General features: G+C 43.8%; 1 protein-coding gene across 2 annotated transcripts in view; it reads right to left on the bottom strand.

Annotated features, from left to right (window-relative positions):
- Window positions 1-22,634, bottom strand: part of LOC126531227 (dopamine D2-like receptor) — a 457,194-nt gene that overhangs the window by 333,769 nt on the left and 100,791 nt on the right. For both annotated transcript variants that reach the window (XM_050178668.3, XM_055071042.2), the window contains exon 2: window positions 21,290-21,383. The gene's annotated coding sequence lies outside the window, so the exon portion shown is untranslated. The remainder of the gene's footprint in view (window positions 1-21,289; window positions 21,384-22,634) is intronic.

Here is a 22,634-nt window from a genome sequence, read left to right as displayed (position 1 = left end):
AAGCAGTGAAGAAGAAACTAGGAATAGGCAAGAATCAGATGTGTGCGTTAAGAGACAAAGCCGGCAATATCGTTACTAATATGGATGAGATAGTTCAAGTGGCTGAAGAGTTTTATAGAGATTTATACAGTACCAGTAACACCCACGACGATAAGGTGAGAGAGAATAGGCTAGAGGAACTTGAAATCCCACAAGTAACACCGGAAGAGGTAAAGAACGCCTTGGGAGCTATGCAAAGGGGGAAGGCAGCTGGGGAGGATCTGTTAACAGCAGACTTGTTGAAGGATGGTGGGAACACTGTCCTAGAAAGACTGGCCGCCCTATATACACAATGCCTCATGACCTCAAACGTACCGGAATCTTGGAAGAACGCTAACATAATCCTAATCCATAAGAAAGGGGACACCAAAGACTTGAAAAATTATAGACCGATCAGCTTACTGTCCATTGCCTACAAAGTATTTACTAAGGTAATCGCAAATAGAATCAGGAATACCTTAGATTTCTGTCAACCAAAGGACCAGGCAGGATTCCGTAAAGGCTACTCAACAATAGACCATATTCACACTACCAATCAGGTGATAGAGAAATGTGCGGAATATAACCAACCCTTATATATAGCCTTCATTGATTACGAAAAAGCATTTGATTCAGTCGAAACCTCAGCAGTCATGAAGGCACTACGGAATCAGGGTGTAGATAAGCCATATGTAAAGATACTGGAAGATATCTATAGCGGTTCCACAGCCACCGTAATCCTCCACAAAGAAAGCAACAAAATCCCAATAAAGAAAGGCGTCAGACAGGGAGATACGATATCTCCAATGCTATTCACAGCATGTTTACAGGAGGTATTCAGAGACCTGGAGTGGGAAGAATTGGGGATAAAAGTTGATGGAGAATACCTTAGCAACTTGCGTTTCGCTGATGATATTGCCTTGCTTTGTAACTCAGGAGACCAATTGCAATGCATGCTCACTGACCTGGAGAGGCAAAGCAGAAGGGTGGGTCTGAAAATAAATCTACAGAAAACTAAAGTAATGTTTAACAGTCTCGGAAGAGAACAGCAGTTTACGATAGGTAGCGAGGCACTGGAAGTGGTAAGGGAATAGATCTACTTAGGGCAGGTAGTGACCACGGACCCGGATCATGAGACTGAAATAACCAGAAGAATAAGAATGGGCTGGGGTGCGTTTGGCAGGCATTCTCAAATCACGAACAGCAAGTTGCCACTATCCCTCACGAGGAAAGTGTATAACAGCTGTGTCTTACCAGTACTCACCTACGGGGCAGAAACCTGGAGGCTTACGAAAAGGGTTCTGCAGAAATTGAGGACGACGCAACGAGCTATGGAAAGAAGAATGATAGATGTAACGTTAAGGGATAAGAAAAGAGCAGATTGGGTGAGGGAACAAACGCGGGTAAATGACATCTTAGTTGAAATCAAGAAAAAGAAATGGGCATGGGCCGGACATGTAATGAGGAGGGAAGATAACCGATGGTCATTAAGGGTTACGGACTGGATTCCAAGGGAAGGGAAGCGTAGTAGGGGGAGGCAGAAAGTTAGGTGGGCGGATGAGATTAAGAAGTTTGCGGGGACAACATGGCCACAATTAGTACATGACCGGGGTAGCTGGAGAAGTATGGGAGAGGCCTTTTCCCTGCAGTGGGCGTAACTAGGCTTATGATGATGACGATGATGATGTGTTCTATGTAGAGGATAATGCACTGCTGTAGTTATACAACAAATTTTCGGTGTCGCAGGGGCTTAGGGGCTCTTTAAGGCATGAGGCGCAGATAGAAAGCAGATCTCTGACTAAAGTATCACTTTCTATTGTTTCCTTAGATGTGCTGACTCTCAAGTTTGCTCTATTGACAGCCACTTCAACAATAGCAGTGCAGCTAGGCACAAAAGATATGATGAAATAATTTAGATTGGAACCTGGCCTTCGTAGAATTAAAATTTTTCTCACATATCATTTGCCAAAGGCATTCTCTGACCACACTGGAGCTGCACAAGCTAGAAAAAGAAAAAGTGTCGCACAAGTAAAAAACAAGAACTAAAGTTAGGAGGAGACAAACTATAAATCTGTGGCAATTTAGCTTCCGTGCATAAAGCAGCTGTTTCAACACTTCTTTTTTCTTGAATCATTTTTTTCTGCAATTATATCATCCACCAGCAAGCACAAATGTTTGGAGAGGACGCGTTTTAGTAGCATTACACATCCACTTTTACATAGTTGGGTGAGTAATGAACAGGAAAAGTAAACTTTTCTATAGCAAGGCATAGGTATTGAAATAGTGCGTTTTTTGTTGCTTCATCGTTAAGCTCCCAAAACTCTTCCAATTTTACCAAGTCATCACTCACAAGTAAAAGGATTACTTATGCGACTGCCAAAAATTGGTTTTTGTTGCACTAAAGTTAATGGGTTCATGTGAAATTCACATTTGCTAAGAATTACGTTTTCTCATGCTACACTATTCATCTCTATTTTTACTTTTTAAAACTTTTAAAGACTCTAATCTTACTTTTTTTTGACAAAACTAAGCCTCACACTTTAACAGTCTTGCGAATTCATGCACATTTCCAAGGTTGGTGATTCAAGAACAAAGTAGGTGGATACCTGCGAGCCATAGAGGCAGGTGTGAAAGTCGGCTAAAAGAGCACTTACATTATACATTCGTGGCAACTTCTGACGCTACAGTTTCCTTATTTTCGCGAAAATTAACAAATGCAAATAAGCTTGCAATCTTGACAAAATCACATTCTACAGCTGGCACACTTTGCTCATTTCCTTGTTGAACAGCAACTGGTGCCCACTTGAAGACGTTCCGCTGTAGGGCCGCAGCAGCATTCGCCTCACAGGATATGCAGGATCACCATAGATGCAATAGCTATGGCCCTGGACGAGCTTTTCTAGTTTCTCGCAGGTCTTACTTCTTCGGAGTATACGTGCAAGATGACAAAGTGGTTCTTGCACTCGGAATATGCTCCAATCTCCCAAAACCGCTGCAAACAAGACAAAATAGGTAATAATAGGCATAGTTTCATGAGTTGCACCACCTCACTCTACATGTCGCGTCTCATTATCTTTGCTGCCTCAAAGTACATAAGGTAAACCAACCTATAGGGCTATTGTATTCAGGCAATTTTGTCTACACATAGGCCCTGATACTCTGTGGTACAGCTGTGCTGGCTTCAACTGGGTCCTCAATTGCACGCCGTGCAGGGAAAGGTGCTGCCCCGGTGCAGTGCGCCCTTGAACCTTGCAGCGTGTGCAACCCGGCGGACGACAACCTGCACTGCTTGCACCTTTTCTGAGTTAAACAAACCTTATGACTTCTCACAAATGTGCCAGTCGCACACCCTGTAAAATGTATTTGCTTTGAATTTACTATTGCTGATAAACAATATTGAAATAAATAAGTTGATCATAGAAAGTTCTCAGGAGTCGTTGCAGGTTCCATTAAAAAATTCGATGTTCATATTGCTTCAGTCATTGCGAAATAATTTGGTTTTGTCATCAGCGCCCTAATAAAAATTTTTTCAGTATTCAACATTACTAGACTTCTCTCATTTTACCACGCATTCATTCATACGCAATTATTCTATAACTACATTTGCTTTATTAAACAAAATTCCCCTGCGACAAATTGCAACAAATTATGAAAAGAAATTGTTTCTTTGAGTGCCCTTGCCTTCTAAACAATCTAGCGTTACATTTTAAAATGTTGCTGTAAAGTAGTTTGACATTTTTTGAAGATGTACCTGCTTTCATCTGTCAACTAAGGATAAATAATACCGTCTTGAAATATATGTGTTACAGTTAATGTTCTTGCTTATGTACTTTGACCACATGTATTATTTTGCTAACCTTAGTTGATCGCCTTGTTTACTGAAAACGTACCATCCTTGATCTACATATTGTGAAAGCATTTATACTAATAAACATGAAACTAAACAGGATGGCTGCGTCGATCACGTCCAGTGACAACTTGCGAATAGGAACTCTCGGCTCTATTTTATCAACTCACCTGCATAATGTCGGACCCGCCGTGGTTGCTCAGTGGCTATGGTGTTGGGCTGCTGAGCACGAGGTCGCGGGATCGAATCCCGGCCACGGCGGCCGCATTTCGATGGGGGCGAAATGCGAAAACACCCGTGTACTTAGATTTAGGTGCACGTTAAAGAACCCCAGGTGGTCAAAATTTCCGGAGTCCTCCACTACGGCGTGCCTCATAATCAGAAAGTGGTTTTGGCACGTAAAACCCCAAATATTATTATTATAATGTCGGCTGCCTTAGTACGGTCCCTTTACTTGGCAGAATATGCCGTTTGGACAAACGATGGACTGGTATTTTACAGCATGGGTGCGCTTGTGCCCGGAAAAAAAAAAAGCATCTTTTGATTTGTCGGCGGGTGGCAGAAAGCCCTCGCGGTGCTGTCATTGAAGCCCCGACAGCTATACAGGGGTGCGCCTTTAGAATGCACAGCCTGCAATGTTGACGGGTGACAAAAAATATAAATAAATAAAGACGGGCGACGAACCAAAATGTCCAATATTTACCTGTGAAAATTCCTCCAAGGTTGGGATGTCAAGCCAGGAGTGACTATTTGCGTCCTTCAAAAAGTGCTTGAAGTTACTTTCGATGCGTGAAAGAATTATATTTGTCCCGAATTATATAACTAAATAATGTCTGCAAAAAAGGTGCTCTAGATCGCACAGCCTTTAGGGGTACGAGAGCCGGCATAGCGTAATGCGCCAACTCTCGTCTCCTGGCACAGTCACTCGTTGAGCTGTTGTGATGACATCTGACATCCTTAACGCATTATGAAGCTTTGACATGTCATTTTTTTTCAATCACAAATACGATTTGAAAACACCACCATCCATAGTATCCGTGTACAGAAGTACGTTGGCCGAAAGCGGGTCGCTTTGCGTGCTACAAAAAGACTTCACACAGCAAAATGTCTTCGAGTTCTTTCCGTTTCACTTGGTTCAGTAGCAACGGGTCTTGCAAGCCACTTGTCATGTCTTCTAGCTTAGTAGTGCGATGCACCGAAACTCTGGCAGAATAGCGGACGTGTAAATCGAAGATGGTCACCACGTTTGTCGCATGTGTGCACGTTTGTTGATGTGGACCGCGTGTTAGATGTATTCACAAAGCAAAAGACTTTGGCTACAAGGCAGAGTAACGGTTTTGCTAATGTAAGGATTGCATCTGTAACAAATGAAAATGAAATGTATTGCGTGAAAGGCCTTCAAACATTTGAGTAATTGCAAAAAATTATATTTTATTGTGGCAATTCTTAAAACTTGAGTATTATGTCTATCGCGGTTTTATCTTCTGCGGAAAGGTGGCACGGCAGGTGAGCACATGCCTTTCGGACGCAGCCGGGCGCTGTTATGATGGCCCTGTCGGGTGTGAGAGACGTTCAGGTGTACATTCCCATGACAAGACGATTTGCTTCGCCCCAAAAAAGGCTCTTACGGTAAGCCTGGACCTCCACCTGTCAAGTGTAAAAAGCGTTCAGGCGGGCATCCCCATGTCAACATAATTGCCCTCTTCTACAAAACGGCGTCACACTGTTATTCCCTGAGCTGACACAAAGGGATGGATGAAGAGACGACCAACCAAAGGGTGGAAGGCCGTCAACAACAAAGCCTGAAGAATGCACCAATGTTTCCACAGGCTTCCCGGGAAGACGTCAGCAACCACAAGACCGCGAGGGGTAATCAAGGCGGTCTTAGGCCCCGTATGATTGACCTGTCAAGTGTGAGAAGCGTTCAAGTGGGCGTCTCCATGTCGACATGATTGCCCTCATCTCCGAAACGGCGTCACCCCTTTTTCCCCAAGCTGGCGCAAAAAATAGGGGAAGAGAAGGCAAACCGAAGGACAAGAGCTCAACCGCAGAAGCTGACGAGAGCACTAATACTTCCACAAGCCCCCGTAGAAGACGTCGACGACCACATGACCGCCAGGGGTTATTTAAGGCCGTGCTGATCCCCGTGTTATTCAGAACCGCTCGAGTCTCAGATGAGTCACATCAGTACCAATAAATAAATGCAATCTTTTCTACTTTTTCTCATCATCACGATGCCCGCCTTCGTCGTCGTTTCCTGATTCTTGCGGTGAACACCCACGTCACCCGTTCGAGATTATATCAGCGCTACGCTATAACTGATTCATCATCCGCCGCTCCGCTAACTGTGAGCGGGAGCGCGAGTGCGAAGCGGACCGTCGAAAACGCTCTGCTAAAACAGTCTATTGAAAAAGTTCACGGAAGCACCGCGAACGGCATGTTTGACTGCCAGTAACTCCGTTTCTGCTGAACAGATTGAAGTACTTTCTGCGCAAAGTATTTCTGAAACAGTCTAATTTAACATCAAATGCATTTCTCAACTTCCATAAAAAGTGGTTCAGGGCCCCTTTAAGGTTTCCGCTTGAGAAATCATTCTCATAATAGTCGCCAAGAGCCAACGTATATGGCGCATTTATTGACATTTCGGCATTACGAGCTGAAATTCATTAAACTACAGACGGCGAAGTTTCACAGGCGTGGCGAGGCAAAGCAGTCAGTCGAACGTTCCCCGAGAAACTGATGAGGTTGGCGAGGCACGTGCGCGACGCTGTGCGCACGCCGCCCATTGCCGCTTCGCCGCACCACCAATCGGCTGCTGCATCATGGCAGCGGGGGCTGCTGCCGCTCGGGAGACCCGCGGCGCTGTCACCTGTCACAAGGCGAGCAAGCTGAGAAAATGAGGTTGCCTCGCGAACATCCCCTGCGTTGGAAGGTGACGCGGTGGTGGAGCCGAAACTTTCCGCGCTCGCCTCTGTTATGATTTCCCGATAGCGCTTTTTTTTTTTCGCTCAAACTCTTTTTGATCTATGGTCGTAAGGTGTCCTCCTCCTGCATCACTGCTGCTTTTTCGCCAAAGACACAAGGTCCAGAAGCGCGAGTGTGGGTGTGCAGGGGATTCCGCACTCCCAGGAACCACAGCGGGGGAGAGCGCCTGCGGCGTGTGAGCTTCATCTATCACGCACGACCAGAGCGAGCAGCGCGAAGGCCAGATATGAACTTCTCGCCAGAACAGAGTCAACTCTCGGTGGAGAGCTACGCCTCGACTCGACGCACCGCACCCACGTCATTTTTCAATCAAGCCCCCCTATAGCGCCAGCGCTACACAGGCACGCCTAAAGCGTGCCGCGATGGACAAACACGAACAAATAAAGAAAAGTGAGGAAATCATAAAAATTTGTCTCGGCGGCATGGAAAAGGGGCGCCATTGCTGACAGAAGCAAGCCACAAAATTGCTCCCTCGGGAACAGGTTTCCCGCGACGCAATGGACGACAGATATCCAAATTTCGTAAACATGTTCTCCTACACACCTATAGCTTGCCCTAACGCTAACCTAACCCTAATCTAACCTAACCCTAACCTAACCCTAACCTAACCAACGCTTCTGAGTTCCCGCTAGCAGCACTGTTGAAACTGTGTTTGTTGTGGTACAAGTGATTCGGTACTGCGATAGTCTGCGGATCAGATAGTCTGCTCTCCCTAATTTCTTATATTTCTACCTCCTCATTTCCTCAATGTAGGGTAGCAGACTAAATTTCCCCTTATGGCCACCTTGCTTGCATCTCTCTCTCTCTCTCTCTGAGAAGCGCGTCTTGAAAGCATGGACGGTGCAGGGGAACGGAAAGCGGACTTAATGACCTTACGCGGCGCACATTCTGGCACCTTAATTACGATTCTATCCCAAGGTACGCCCCCTTTGGTTTCGTCAAATGAGCTGTGTGGGGAAGTACACTTACAGGGTTTGTATATCTTGGCAGTCACAATCGACGCATATGATACAGCGAGAATTGTCAAATGCCCTGAGGTATCACTGCGGTAAAGAACACATATATACTAAATCTGTCTCTAAAGGAGCTGCAGCTGCGTGGTAGCCCAGCGGCTATGGCGTTGCGCAGAATAGCTCAAAGTCGCCGGTTCGATCCCGTCCACGTCGGCCATATCTTTATAGGGCCAGAGTTTGAAAACGCTTTTGTATACATAGGTTTAGGTGCAAGTTAACGAAATACTGGGGATCAAAATTATACACTACGGCCTGCTTCATAATCATATCGTAGTTCTTGGCACCTAAATCTCCCGTTTTTTTCTTTCGTTTTTTGAAACGCGGTACCATGAACTATTGCTCGGTGCTCTCGAGCACTCAGTGGAGAAAAAATTATGCAGATCCGATGCACTTTTGGAATCGATGTAGGCGAAGCTGTCTGCTGGTTTTTTTTTTCATTTATTTACCCTAAAAGCCCAGCTTGGGCATTACATAGGGGGGGGGGGGGGGGGGGGGAGAACAATTGATATACAATATACAATGATATACCATATACATTGTAAGTCGAATATCCTTATATGAAGTAGAACATGCTATACAACCTTTACATCACTTCTAATTCCACTACATCATACGCCAATAATTCTTACATTATACAAACAATACTCTGACATCTGAAGAAATGCAGGAAGAAATGTTAATGGTATTAATTTACGAATGTTTCATTAAGTGCTTGTTTGAATATAATATGGTCAGGTATTTCAGCTATATTACTTGGGCGATGATTCCATTCCGAAATGGCTAAGTGCAGACAGGAAAACTGCAATAGTTTAGTTCGTGCAAATGGTTCTTCGACCTTAAATTCGTGATCAATTCGTGAGAATTTTCTTTTGGCTGGTAAGATGTATGCCTGAGAGAATATATTTGGGTTATGAAAAAGCTAATGAAAGAAAGTTAGCCGAGATATCTTTCTTCTAGTCTGCAATGGGATCAGTCCTAGGTCATGTTTTATTTTGGTGATACTTGAATGTTGTGAATAGTTACCTGTAATAAATCGCGCTGCCTTGTTTTGAAAAGATTCTAATTTGTTCATAAGATGCGTTTGGTGCGGGTTCCATATAAATAAGGCATACTCAAGCTTCGAACGAAGTACGGTGTTATATGCAAGAAACTTAGTATCACTATTAGCCTGACGAAGCGTTCGACGAATGAAGCCAAGAGATTTGCATGCAGCGGAAACAATACAACCCACATGAATATGCCAAGTCAAAGTCGGAGAAAGATGAACACCTAGACATTTAAATGATTCTGCAGTTTCTAGAGCCTCACCATTAAGAAAGTATGTGTGTTTCGTAATTTCACTTCAAGTAGTAAATCTCATAAGTTTAGTTTTCGGAGTATTTACGCTCATTTGCCAGTCTGAGCACCATCTTTAAATCCTGTTCAAGTCATTTTGTAATTTATCACAGTCACCCTTACATTTTAATGGCCGACACAGAACGCAATCGTCGGCATATAACCGGATTTCTGAGTCTATACCCTGATGAATATCAGGGTATAGACTTGCTTTGATTGACGATAATTAGCGGTGATATTGATGGCGAAAGCTTAATTTCTTCAACGTTTAGTATAACGCGAGAGTGGTGAGTTGATGTTAAACGTTACCTTTCATGCACTCCTACACGAAAGAGTGTCCGCGGAGTGTCTGTGTAGTGTTTGCTTGTGTTTGCTTGAGGCGTTGTTGTGCGCCATATTTCATAACCTCTGAGAGGGTTGAGCATTGTCATTGCCTCACATGCCACATCGCATCGTGGCAGAAGTAGTAAACTTGAATTGTATTATGGGACTGTACGTGCCAAAACCACAATCGCATTATGAGGCACGACCTAGTGGCGGACTCCGGATTAATTCTCGCACCATGATGTTCTCTAACGTGTCCCAATATCTAAGTGCACGTGCGTTTCCCATTTCATCCCCGTCTAAGTGTGGCTGCCGCGGTCAGAATCAAGTCCGCGACCTCTAGCAATGCCATAGCCGCAAAGCTAGTTCACAGAAGTGTTGATTTGACGGTCAACCGCTTCCGTGGTGTTGCCTAGACCCTGCGGTGCGCTTTAATTAATGCGGCTCTGCTTCTACACGCCCTGCGTAATTTCTCCCCTTGACATATTTGCACGGTGTTTATTTTCAGAAATAGCAGGACCGTACTGTGCCGTACGTTGAACTTAAGCTTATCCTGTTTGCCAACAACTGGTGTCGTATAGTAGTAGAGTTGCCTTGCCTTCTCACGCCACCTCCCCGCCTTCCCTTGTGTAGGGACTACCTCTTCTCCTCCCTCCTATCTACGTCCCCTCTAGGCTCACACGTTAGTAGAAAGGGAAGCGATGCAGTTCTACAATGTTTTTGAAGGGAGTCACGGCAATTGCAGCTGTCTAGAAGCTTATGTGGCGACGCCCAGGGATCTCCAGAGGCCAGTGTGCACATTCGATGCGGTGGGCTTCAAACGAGCTGGTCGCGTCGCCTTTTCTCTCTGATTCGCTGGTGTCATGTATACAAACCTTCTAACCCCCCCCCCTTCCCCCCCCCCCCCCCCCCCGACTTGGTGTGCCAGACAGCAGTAGCCGCAGCAGCAGCAGTGGGAGAGCCGGAGGAAGAGGCAAAGAAAGTTTCGCTTTAAAAAAAATTTTCGGGCACTGGTGTGTTGTAAGTCTGGTATTCCCACGAGGTAAACGCGTCCCATTTTATGAAGTGGCCCTTCTTTTGCGAATGCGACATGTACTGTAGGTATAGCCGTAAATATTAAGAAGCATGTTGGATAGATTATCACTAGATATTAACTTTCGGTATACTTCCCTTGCACGGCTTTCTTAAACTGATAGATTATTTTCTTCGTAGAATGAGAGGCTTTCCTTGCAGCTGCCAGTGAAATATGAAACAACGAAAGTTTATTTGTGGACTTGTTGCATCGACTTTCTTGCCAGTAAAGTATTTAACATTGTTTCACTCACGAGGAAGTCGCTGAAAATATGCGATGCTGCTATGAGTTAGAAAACAAAATGCGTTCGTGCAGGCTTGGTGTGATAACAACTACGCAAAAATATTCAAATTAAGAATTGAGCTATGGGGTTTTCACGTGCCAAAATGACGATATGATTATGAGGCAACGCCGTAGCGGGGGAACTCCGGTTAAATTCTGACCACCTCGTGGCTACCATTCTGACCCCCATTCTTTAACGTGCACCTAATTCCCGGTACACGGCTATTTTCGCATTTCGCTCCCCATCGATATGCGGCCACCGCGGCGGGGATTTGATCCCACGCTCTGTGGCTTAGCTGCACAACTATGGAGGGTCACCAAAAAAAAAAGGAAGAAAAGAAGAACAAAAGCAAAATTAAGTTTTTTTTGTTTTTAGATGGCATACTAAAGGCTCACACAGGTGTTCGAACCGCAAAGATAACAATAGCAGCCATGTGTACCTTCAGCGAGAACTTTTTCTGAAGCTTTTTACCGTTTCGACTCCCAGCCCCCGGGTATAACTCCCTACTATTCATGCAGTTCTGTTTAGTGATCATTTTTCTTTTTTTTTTTTTGCGACTACATTTAGGTCCCTTTGTCCAGTGCACTTTCAGTTGTTTTCTTTTTTCTGCTAGGCCATAATATTGGCTCACTTCTCCCAATTCTATCGGAATTTTCACCGCTCAGGCGGAAATAAACTATAACCAAACCGCATGTTACTCCACTAAAAGAAAAAAAAGGTAATCGCTTGCAAAAAGACACAAAGAAAACTCATCTCACGAAATTGGAGTGTTTTCATTCGGCATGTTCACGACAGTGCACCGTGCGACAATAGCGGTTGGTCGTTCATTTTGTCCACGTGTCTTCGTGAATGAAAGAAGGGTCAAGAAACGCAGCACACCTTGAGCACTTCAATATCCGTACGTAGACTTTGATTCTAGGCAGTGACTTCTACAGCTTTACTCATCTTCGCTTGGTTTGATATTACTTGAGGTAGGCGGGAGGCAGCTCACAGTTTATTCTTTCACAATAGAACATCGGCTTCAAAGAGGCAGGCTTAAAAAATTTCTCTAACTGAGAGTTCAGGGATTCTGGTCGTTCCGATCACCAGCCTCTTGACAGATTAAATATAAGTGTTATCAAGCGTTAACTTGTATTTTAACTTTCTTCTCGAACAAGATAAAAACTTACAGGGTCTCTTAAGATCTCGTTGAAGAAGTGAACGGCGAAAGCCTACTCTTCTTCCTCTTTTCATTCGCCCCTTTCTCTTTGCCTCTTCTCTTTCTATTCTTTCTTTTAGTCCTTACTGCTCACTACTAAGCATTTTTAGTCATTTGTAATCAATTGTGGTCATAACAAGCCGTCCTTAGACATGTTGGTCATTTTGTAGTGATTAGTGCTCATTACTAGTCATTAGTAGTCATTTGAATCATTACTACTCATTACTAGACTTTTCTAGTCATTTTTAATCAATTGCTGTCATTACGAGCCGTCGTTAGACATATCGGTCATTTCGGAGTTATTAGTTGTCATTACAAGTCATTAGTAGTCATTATTAGTCATTACTAGTCGTTATTAACCTCTACCAATCTCTACTATAACGTTATCATTCGCTAACTGGCACTATCAATCATTTTTCATTCTTTCATCTGTCTAATCTGTCTTCATATGGCTTAATCACGCTTAGGCGGACTTTCCGGTGGTCTGGTTTGCTGACACAAAGTTCTCCATAAGCCTAGGAAGGCTTTCGCCTTAAAAAAAGAGCTTAATAGCGTGCACAGAGTAGTTTCTCTAATTTGGACGCCACCCGTTATCCGAGACGGTATTCTTGCAAGTAAAACAAAGGGGCGGCCATCACGTAATTACGGCTTTATCACAGTGTTTCGGCTGTTCCTGATGACAAACTCTGCGATGTTTCCAATTGTTTTGTCCATGCCTTATGGGTGAGGTAAAAGCAGTCCTGGTGGCGGTGGTACGCAGGTCACGAAGCAATATTCACTGTTTGATTCTGCTTCTAGCCTTCCAGAGCCGCCCATCTAAAGGCCTCGATCACTGCCATCTCCTTGCAGCCCGGAAAAACATAGAAAATGTTGTGTGAGCATTTGCATTTCTACAAAGCGCACGTGATGCAAGATATATGTCTCTACACTGGCAATGAGGCAAATACTTACACGGCATAAATGAGGCAAATAATAATAAAAAGAACAACAAAATAAGAATAAGGAGGCAAATACGATGCACCTCGAGATACAAGAGCAAAGCGTCACGCAAATGCAGAATCGGTGGTTATAAACTTATGTGCTGTTTAGCAGCATGATTTCATTGCTGCGACGTTGTTAAAGAACACATCGTGATGTGCGCGACACGTCGCTTCGACCGAAAGGACAATTGCGAAAATTACGAGCGCTTCTGTAATTATACTTCCGTCTTCGCAAGGGAGCCAATTAATAACTTGTACTTCGCCACGTTACGTTACGCGTACCAAGTATAGACATATTATAATTTATCAAAAGCATGCTTATGAACAAAAATTGCTCTTCACTTGCAGTACTTACATGCTATATACAACGGTAGATCTATGGTATTATATCACTTGCCACTCACTGTCTATTTTATATCTGCTACAACTACATTCTTTCTTGAAAGAAGATGAATCTTACAAAGGCTTCTCTCCGACATTAATGTCAAGTTTCTGTAGAGGTTATAACTGGGTGAGTAGGGACATGTTAACCGAGAAGGGAACGGCGTGAACAGGGAACAGTGATATACAGCGGCGCTCGTTACACCTTCTCTTGCTGTTTTCTCCGGTTCGTTCTGTTCTGTCTTTTTGTGTCAATATCAAGTTTGCGAGTTCACGACTACGCTAGCACGTCTAGACAGCTTAATTAAAATTTAAAAATCTAGCGAAGCAACAGAAATTTGTGCCACCACCAAGTGGCGAACAGGACATTACTTATTGCTTCACCATGACAGTTAAGCTATGCCCAAGGAGTAATTATGTAAGCAGACCTGTATAACGGTTCGTAGTTGTGCCTGCAACGTTTAACGTTCAGGCTTTTAGCGGCGTTTCTACGATCGAACTTCAACCTCCCATGCAGTTACCTCTGCAAGTGATAGTTATTTCGCTACTAAGAGGGCGCAGCGATACAAGGAAAGTAATTAGACGGCTTCACTGAAGAAGAATGAGCTTTTTGATGGGGCTACTGCAAATAAGAAATAAATTTCGCACAACGTTACTGCCACGCATCGCTACAAACGAAGTTACTTCGTTGCTCATGTGGAATTTAATAAAGCAACTAATTTATGTTCCCTGCAGGACAAAGGCCTCTACCAGAAACCTCCACTTACCCGTGTCTCGCGCCAGCCGACTCCTTCATATGTCAGCCAATATCTTAATTTCATCACACTACCAATTTCTCGGCCGTTTTTGACTGCATTTCCTTTCTTTTGGCGCCCGCCCTGTTATTCTAACAAACCACCGCCCACTTGCTTTGCGCATGAGATGGCATCCTAACTGTCGTAACGGCGACGCCTTCGCGCGCTTTCTAATCGAGACAGCCGTCCTTCTGTTTCTTAACGTCCTGCCTATAATGTTGCGTCTCATCGCTCGTTGCGCGGTTCTTAACTTCTCAGGTTTCTTCGTTGCCCTTCAGGTTTCTGTTGTATTGCTTCGTATCGGTGGGATGTAATTTATAATATGGGGTGACCCAAGTAAGCTAAGCAATTACAGGCCCACATTTATTTTTGCTGATATTGTCAAGCGTTTTTTGAACAACACCTGTTGTGATGGGTTAGTGGCTGGCATTACGCTGGTAAGCATGAGTTCCTGGGTTTGAGTCCCGACCGTGGCGGCCGCACTTAAAGGGGGGGGGGGGGGGGGGGGCGAATTGCAAAAAAAAAAGGTCGTGTATTTCATTTCGGTGCGCGTTAAAGAATGCGATCAAAATTATCACTCATTCCCCCACAACGTCGTGCCTCATAATCAAATCTTGGCTTTGGCGCATAAAAGCACACAACCTAATTTATTTGTTAAACAAGCTATACTAATGACCGGCTAATAACCAACTGGATTAAAAACATTCTTATAATAGAACAGTAAACATTACAAACAATATATTGACCAGCCATTCGTAACAACCAGAAGTAAATTAATATTTCGGAAATTGTATTCGAGATCGATCTTCTCTGTCTTTGACAAACCTTTGGATTTCATCAGCTGTGTTATTTAAATAAATAACGAAACAACCTATGAGTACAACAATTCAAGACTTGTACTTTGTAATAAAATGGGAACATTTTTCTGGCAATTTTCGCTGAAAAAACGTTTTACGCGCGGCTGTATACATCGCTCGGCTTTTTGTTTGATATATAAGCGACGTTGTTAGCATATGCCTACACCCATGCACTTTGTTATACGCCGGTAACATGAAAGTATTTTTTTTTTCTAGTACAATATCCTCACGCTACAGTGGGAGCCTAGTACGTGATTTATTAACCATGTACAGTATCACGGCGTCCAAACAATGTATAATCAAGCACAAAAATTACAAACAATTCCTGCTCTCCTTCCTATCCTGTACAAGCCCATTGACTTGTGATCAGCTTTTATAATAATGCAGTAGTTATATATATATGTATGTATGTATGTATGTATGTATGTATGTGGGCACGGCGGACCAGGAACTGTCATGACATTGACGGGAGCCTTGTCCTTCGTTGTGCAGGGCTTTCTTGGATTCGCCGTGGTATCAACTTCTGTTCATCAACGTCTCGGCGAACATCCTTTCTGCGATGTGCGCATATGCACCATCGGCGGTGATATCGCGCCTCAAATCTCGTCGTCATCTCCAGACACAACCCTGCTCCTAGCGGCCCCTTTTGAGCGCAGCGCTGTGACGTCATCGGTGGTCACCCGTATAAAAGAAGCGCCGCAGAAATTTTCCTTCTGTGGGCACGGCGGACCAGGAACTGCCATGACATTGACGGGAGGCTGTTCTTCGTTGTGCAGGGCTTTCTTGGATTCGCCGTGGTATCAACTTCTGTTCATCAACGTCTCGGCGAACATCCTTTCTGCGATGTGCGCATATGCACCATCGGCGGTGATATCGCGCCTCAAATCTCGTCGTCATCTCCAGACACAACCCTGCTCCTAGCGGCCCCTTTTGAGCGCAGCGCTGTGACGTCATCGGTGGTCACCCGTATAAAAGGAGCGCCGCAGGAATTTTCCTTCTGTGGGCACGGCGGACCAGGAACTGCCATGACATTGACGGGAGGCTTGTTCTTCGTTGTGCAGGGCTTTCTTGGATTCGCCGTGGTATCAACTTCTGTTCATCAACGTCTCGGCGAACATCCTTTCTGCGATGTGCGCATATGCACCATCGGCGGTGATATCGCGCCTCAAATCTCGTCGTCATCTCCAGACACAACCCTGCTCCTAGCGGCCCCTTTTGAGCGCAGCGCTGTGACGTCATCGGTGGTCACCCGTATAAAAGGAGCGCCGCAGGAATTTTCCTTCTGTGGGCACGGCGGACCAGGAACTGCCATGACATTGACGGGAGGCTTGTTCTTCGTTGTGCAGGTTGGTTCCGATACAAGCTCCTTGCGTAGCGATTATCGTGGTGTTATGGTCCTGCCGTGTCCACGGCGATGCATTGCTATGGCTTATGAATGTCTCGTTGTGTGTAAATTGCTACTTTGCGGTGATGTTGAAGGAAATCCCGGCCCTACACAGACCGAGATGCTTAAGCAGTTATTAGAGGGGCAGGATACTCTTCGTAACGATATACAAGAACTGCAAACGCATTTCTTGAAAACTGAGAAGCTGGTTTTGGAACTTTACAGCACGCTTAACAAAATGCAGACGCAAATCATGCAAACAATTGATACCCCAGTAACAAACACCCATAGTTTATAGTCTATTGAGCACTTGATCAGCTTCCAGGCTAAAAAGCTTACAGATCTTGAGGATCGAAGCCGACGATCAAATCTGATAATTCATGGGATACCTGAAATTCCAAATGAGACAGAAAATGCACTCAAGGATAAAGTTGTTAAGGATGTATTTAAAGAAAAATTGATTGTACAGTGTGATTCTGTCGGTCGGATTCACAGATTAGGAAAGCAAGGTGACAAGCGACCGGTAATTCTGTATCTTCAGAATTTTAATGAAAAGAAAGAAATACTGCAAAATGCAAAAAAAAAAAAACTGAAGGGAACTAGTATTTTCATCCAGAACGACTACTCGCAATCTACCTTAAAGAAGCGCAAGCTTCTGTGGGAAAATGCAAGAAACGATAAACTTCAAGGAAAGAAGGTGTCACTTATACACGACAAGCTCAAAGTAGACAGGCATGTTTTCTTCTGGGACGAATCGCAGAACAAACGGGTACAGGTTGCAGATAGTTGCTCTCGGCAAACGCAGTCGTGAAACAATGAACCTTCAAGGAATAAGCAACTATGATTATTAAATATTAATGCTAGAAGTATTGTAAATAAAGCAGATTCCTTAGAAATACTGTTACTTCAACACGACCCTCACATTACTGTTATTACCGTTACTTGGCTTCACGTAGATATTAACGACCAAGACATCTTTCCTCCCTGCTACAGTGTTTATCGCGTGGATAGGTCTTCTAGGGGAGGAGGTGTGGCGGTACTAATTAAAGATCCGATAGAGGCTGTCGTTCTGGACATAATACCTACGTTGGAATGTATATGCATAAAGGTATCTCTTTGGGGTTATACCCTCGTTATATTCGCAATCTACAGACCTCCTGACTCCCCTCCTGAATTTTTGCATGAATTACGGTCTTGTATGAATAACTATTTACACAGTAAGATTATCCTATTATGCGATTTTAATTTGCCCGGTGTAGACTGGATGCGCCTTCAGCCTGGGCCACATCACAGTCAGAATATTAATGTACTCTTTGATATCATGTTAACACATGATCTCAGACAAGTTGTTCTTGAACCAACACGTGTGCAAGGTTCTTCATCTTCAGTTTTGGACCTTGTTTTCTTAGCTCGCAAATTCGATGAATTCACGGTGGTGATCGAGCAGGGGCTATCCGACCACTGTCTTGTTTGTGTTGGCTTACAGCTTGTTTCCTGTGCTAAAACTAAAAAATCATCTTTCCATTTTGTCAAAGATTATTCTCGCGCAAACGACGCATGCGCGATTGATTACTTGGAAAATTGTCTAACTAATTTTGACGAAAATAATCTTAACTTACTTTGGACCCGCTTTAAGGACATGTCATTTTTGCCTTGATAAATTCATACCAAATAAGAAAAAACAAGTTCACAAGCAAACACCATGGATCAATCGCAACATCATTCATATGAAACGTAATATTAAGAGATTAAAGAAGGCCCGTACGCAGCCAAACTTAATATCTGAACTACAAGACAAGCTTGCACTTGCCGTGCGTAAATCAAAGGATTATTATTTTAACTCATCTCTGCCTAATTTTATTACAAATGATCCAAGTAAATTTTGGAATTACATTGCCGAGAAGAAGAAACCAATATCCCAAATGACAATAAATGGACAGATGGTTACGGAGAAGGTTGAACTTGCTCATCACTTTAGCATGTTTTTTCACAGTGTCTTCTCAACTCCCAGTAATTGTTCACGTAACTGCCCAGCGTACCAACCATTTGATGTGAATTTTATATCGTATGCTGGCGTACTGTCTATGGTGCTGAACCTAAAACCGAAGTGTTCAAGTGGACCTGATAATGTCCCTAATTTGTTTCTCCGTAGATATGCTGTAACCTTATCAAAGTTTCTTGTTATAATATTCCGTGCTTCATTATTGTCGTCTGAGTTACCGTATGACTGGAGAACAGCCCGAATAGCACCAATTCATAAAAAGGGAGACCGTCTACTTGTAGATAATTACCGTCCTATTTCTTTAACGTCATCATGCTACAAACTCATCGAACATATCATAGCAAAAAGCATAACCACATATCTAGAAAAACATTCAATTTTAACTAATTTCCAGCACGGGTTCAGAAGAGGGTATTCGACTGTCACACAGCTGGTCACTGTAGTTCATTCGTTTGCATCAACCCTTGACAAGAACGGACAAACAGACATAATTTTCCTTGACTTGCGTAAGGCATTCGATACGGTCCCTCATGATAAATTAATCCTAAAACTTGAAAATGCAGGAACCCCTCAGATGTTTATCTCTTGGATTTCAGCTTATTTGTCTAACCGGAAACAATTCGTTGAGATAAATGGCGAAAAATCGGGCTGCCTTCCGGTAACATCGGGTGTTCCCCAGAGCAGTGTGCTCGGTCCTCTTCTTTTTGTTCTATATATTAATGATATCGTTAACACGGTTGAAGGTGGTGTATAGATTCGATTATTTGCCGATGACTGTGTGCTCTTTAAAGATATTGTTTCTCTCCATGATCAAACTAGCTTATGTTGTAGTTTAAATAACATTCTTGCATGGTGCGGGTGCTGGAGATGACACTAAACACAGATAAAAGCGTACTACTGCGAATGACACATCAGAAATCACCTCTGCTTTATACATATAAGTTAGGTCCATCACCTCTTCCTGAAGTCACTAGCTATAAATACCTAGGAGTGACCCTTAACAATTCACTATCATCAGCTTCAGCCTTCAGAAAACTATGCCTGCTGAGACACAAACTTAAGAAAGCCCCACCTAACGTTAAAATGCTATGCTACATCTCCCTAATTAGACCTAAGCTCGAATATGCTTGCATAGTTTGGGATCCATACACAAAAACTAATATCAATATCCTTGAGAGAATTCAGAGAAAAGCGGTCAGATTTATATTTAACAAATTTTCCAGATGTGATTCCCCCACCGAACTTATGAAAATTATCAACCTTGAACCACTCGAACTTAGAAGAAAAAAACAGAGACTTGAATTCCTTAAACTACTTCACACTAACAATTTATCCCTTGACCCATCTGAACATTTGTCGCAGTTATCGAACAGAACTACACGCCACCGCAGACATGATGCATTAACCCCTTACTTTGCAAGAACAAACACATATAAGTTTTCTTTTTTCCCTCGAACTGTAACCGAATGGAATTGTATAAATTGAATCTACTTCCTAATCTTGTTTTTCATTGTTCTGTTTGTTTTGCGGCTGCATCACATACGAAGAACAAAACATATTTCACTGAAGCAAAATCATTATGGCGCTAACAACACGTTAAATAACAAAGATGATAATATAGCAACAGCGCGGTCATAGTAAGCCTGACAATGTATGGCCATATGTCAAAACTATAACGTCCTACATTTACACTCGTGTGATGCAAAAAAAAATATTTGCTCGTAAGGTGTGCGTTAGAAGCTGCACCTACTGCGCAGGATCGTAGCTTCTGCTAGCAAGATCGATATGATCGAGAAGCTTTTGCTAGCTGAATTCAGATTCCGTGCCGCAGACTCGAGAGGCTAGGTAGCCAAAATGACTTCAACAGTAACAGTGAATGACATCGTCAGTGCAGTGGTAGCAACAGAACCTACGGCGGAAAACCAATATACGGCTAGACAAGTGGTAGCATACAATAGCTGCTGAGTCAAGTGGCTTTACGCTGCCAAGAAGCTGTAGCTTTCTCCGCGTATGTCTTTCCTGCGTGTGTCCTTGCCCGATGAACGCGATACGCTGCGATTTAGACCAGTAATTTGTTACAATGTCAAGTTTGCGCGTTATTGCAGAATTTGGAAGCATGACCTATTGAGAGCCCATTCGACCCTCCGGGCATCTGTAAATTTTGGCCAGTATTCAAGACAATCTACGTTGACTGCTAAGAAGACAGTTTCGACCTCATGTAATGAAATTGATTTGGAAGACGTCTATACGACTTGGCGCCACCTCGCGTCGACAAGAAAAAGCTAAGAAAAGCACATAATTATCGCCATATTTTAACATTAAAACCACAACATAGCTTACGTTAACCGCACAAAAAAGCGTAAGCACGTTAACTACTGTGTGGGCGACCTTCCCCATAAGTTTCCAGGCATTTAGCTCAGCCGCCATGTTGTTTGAACCGCAAATCAGCCTGCGTCATTTTCGACTTCGATGTTGTCTTCACGAAGCTGCTTTTTCATCATCTTTTTTTCGGCTTCATCTAAATTCAAACGCTGTGATTTAGTCGCCTACGACGAGTATTGGGACACCGCTTATATGTATCCATCCACGCAACGTGTCGTGAATGAACGATGGGTTTCGCAGAAAAACCGACCTCAATCCCTCAAGGGTCGTCGTCGTTCTCCTATCGTCTTTGCCGTCGATGTCACCCTAGTCGTATCAGATGACATTGTTAGCGCTGTTTAGGGAGGCACCTCAAGACTCCTGTGAGTCTCCCTCTGCAATGTTCGTGCGACATTTCTTCTGAGAAACAAATATAAAAGCCAGTAACACCATACCTGAAAGGGGTGGTGAAGACTTGTGTGTACTTGAGTAGAGGGGCAACCACTACGCCCCTGCCGATGCTTTTCTCCACTAGGCTGCTTCATATTCCTGCATGAGAAACATTCGCGCAATAAGTTGTTTGCGAACACAATTGATGCAAACAAAACAAGCGATCAAACACGTCGATGGCAGCGGACCTTCATCGGCGGGTACTAAGTGTCATCTCCTCTCACGTACAGTGACACGATGTCTAGTCCATAATGACAGCAGGCACCTCATGGCCTGCTGATAGAAACTAGCATGAGCAAAAGCAGCTGTATATCCGATTAAAGGTGACTGGACGCCACTGCCAGGGGAACCAATGTTGCTTCAAGCTGAAGCAGCTTGTCTGAAGAGAAGACTAATTGCGCCAACAGAGTATCATAATAAGTGCGTTTCTCAAGGCACCTGACCAGTAGTATAATATTTTTCTCTAGCTTCTTTTATTTTTAGATCTTGGATGTAAATAGCAGCAAAAAATCTGCTTGACAACTACTCTAAAAGTACAAACAGTGCAGTCGATGAGCGCATCACACTCCAGACACCTCAGGAGAAGCGCCGAGCGGGTAACTTTTTATGCATTCCTGAATAATGCAAAAGAAGGGCGTAAACGAAGGAAGCAAAGATGCAAAGGGTTACGAAGGGAATTCCGAGAGCCAGGATTCCGTCCTCCAACCACTTTACGCAGACCTGGCTCTGTCATGATCGTAAAGGGTCCTCACGCACCGCATTACACAAAGCCTCGCACTGCGTTTCACCAATTCAATGCAGCGCAGCGGAGACGCTGAGACCACACACGTCGAAGATACCTGCGCTCGCAAGTAAGGGGACCAATCCTTCAGTGCATGTGCATGTGCATGTGCAAGTGCATGTACTGCTGACAACGATTCGAGTCATCTGCACTAGAAGGCTATAGTTCGAGATTGTTAGAGATGCGACTGCTTCCCGTCGCCATCATGAGTTTTGAGTTCCGTGCTTTGCCTTTTTGGCTGTCGTAGTAAGTCAGTCGACTTCACTAATAGCTTTTCTTTCTACACCTGTTCCCCTTCCCCCTATGCCAAATAGCAGGTTAGAACAATGATCCAGGCCGACCTCTCAGCTTTTCTCTCATAAGTACCTCTCTCTCTTTCTCTCTCTCTCTCTCTCTCCAACCGTTGCTCAACGGCACAGGCGGACTCAGACGAGGGGACTTGCAAATCTCTCCCCATTTCTGAGAAATGCCGGGTCTTCAGCGCTGATAGCATTGAGTGTGCGGCGAGTCCACTCTAGCATGCTGTCTCTGCATGCTTTGTTGAAGGCACCTCCCACCACTTCCCTTTA

This window comes from Dermacentor andersoni, chromosome 5 (genome assembly GCF_023375885.2).
Source record: "Dermacentor andersoni chromosome 5, qqDerAnde1_hic_scaffold, whole genome shotgun sequence".
Classification (NCBI taxonomy): Eukaryota; Metazoa; Arthropoda; class Arachnida; order Ixodida; family Ixodidae; genus Dermacentor; species Dermacentor andersoni.
The sequence above is the reverse complement of the archived record's forward strand: the minus strand, read 5'-3'. Positions and strand labels throughout refer to the sequence as shown.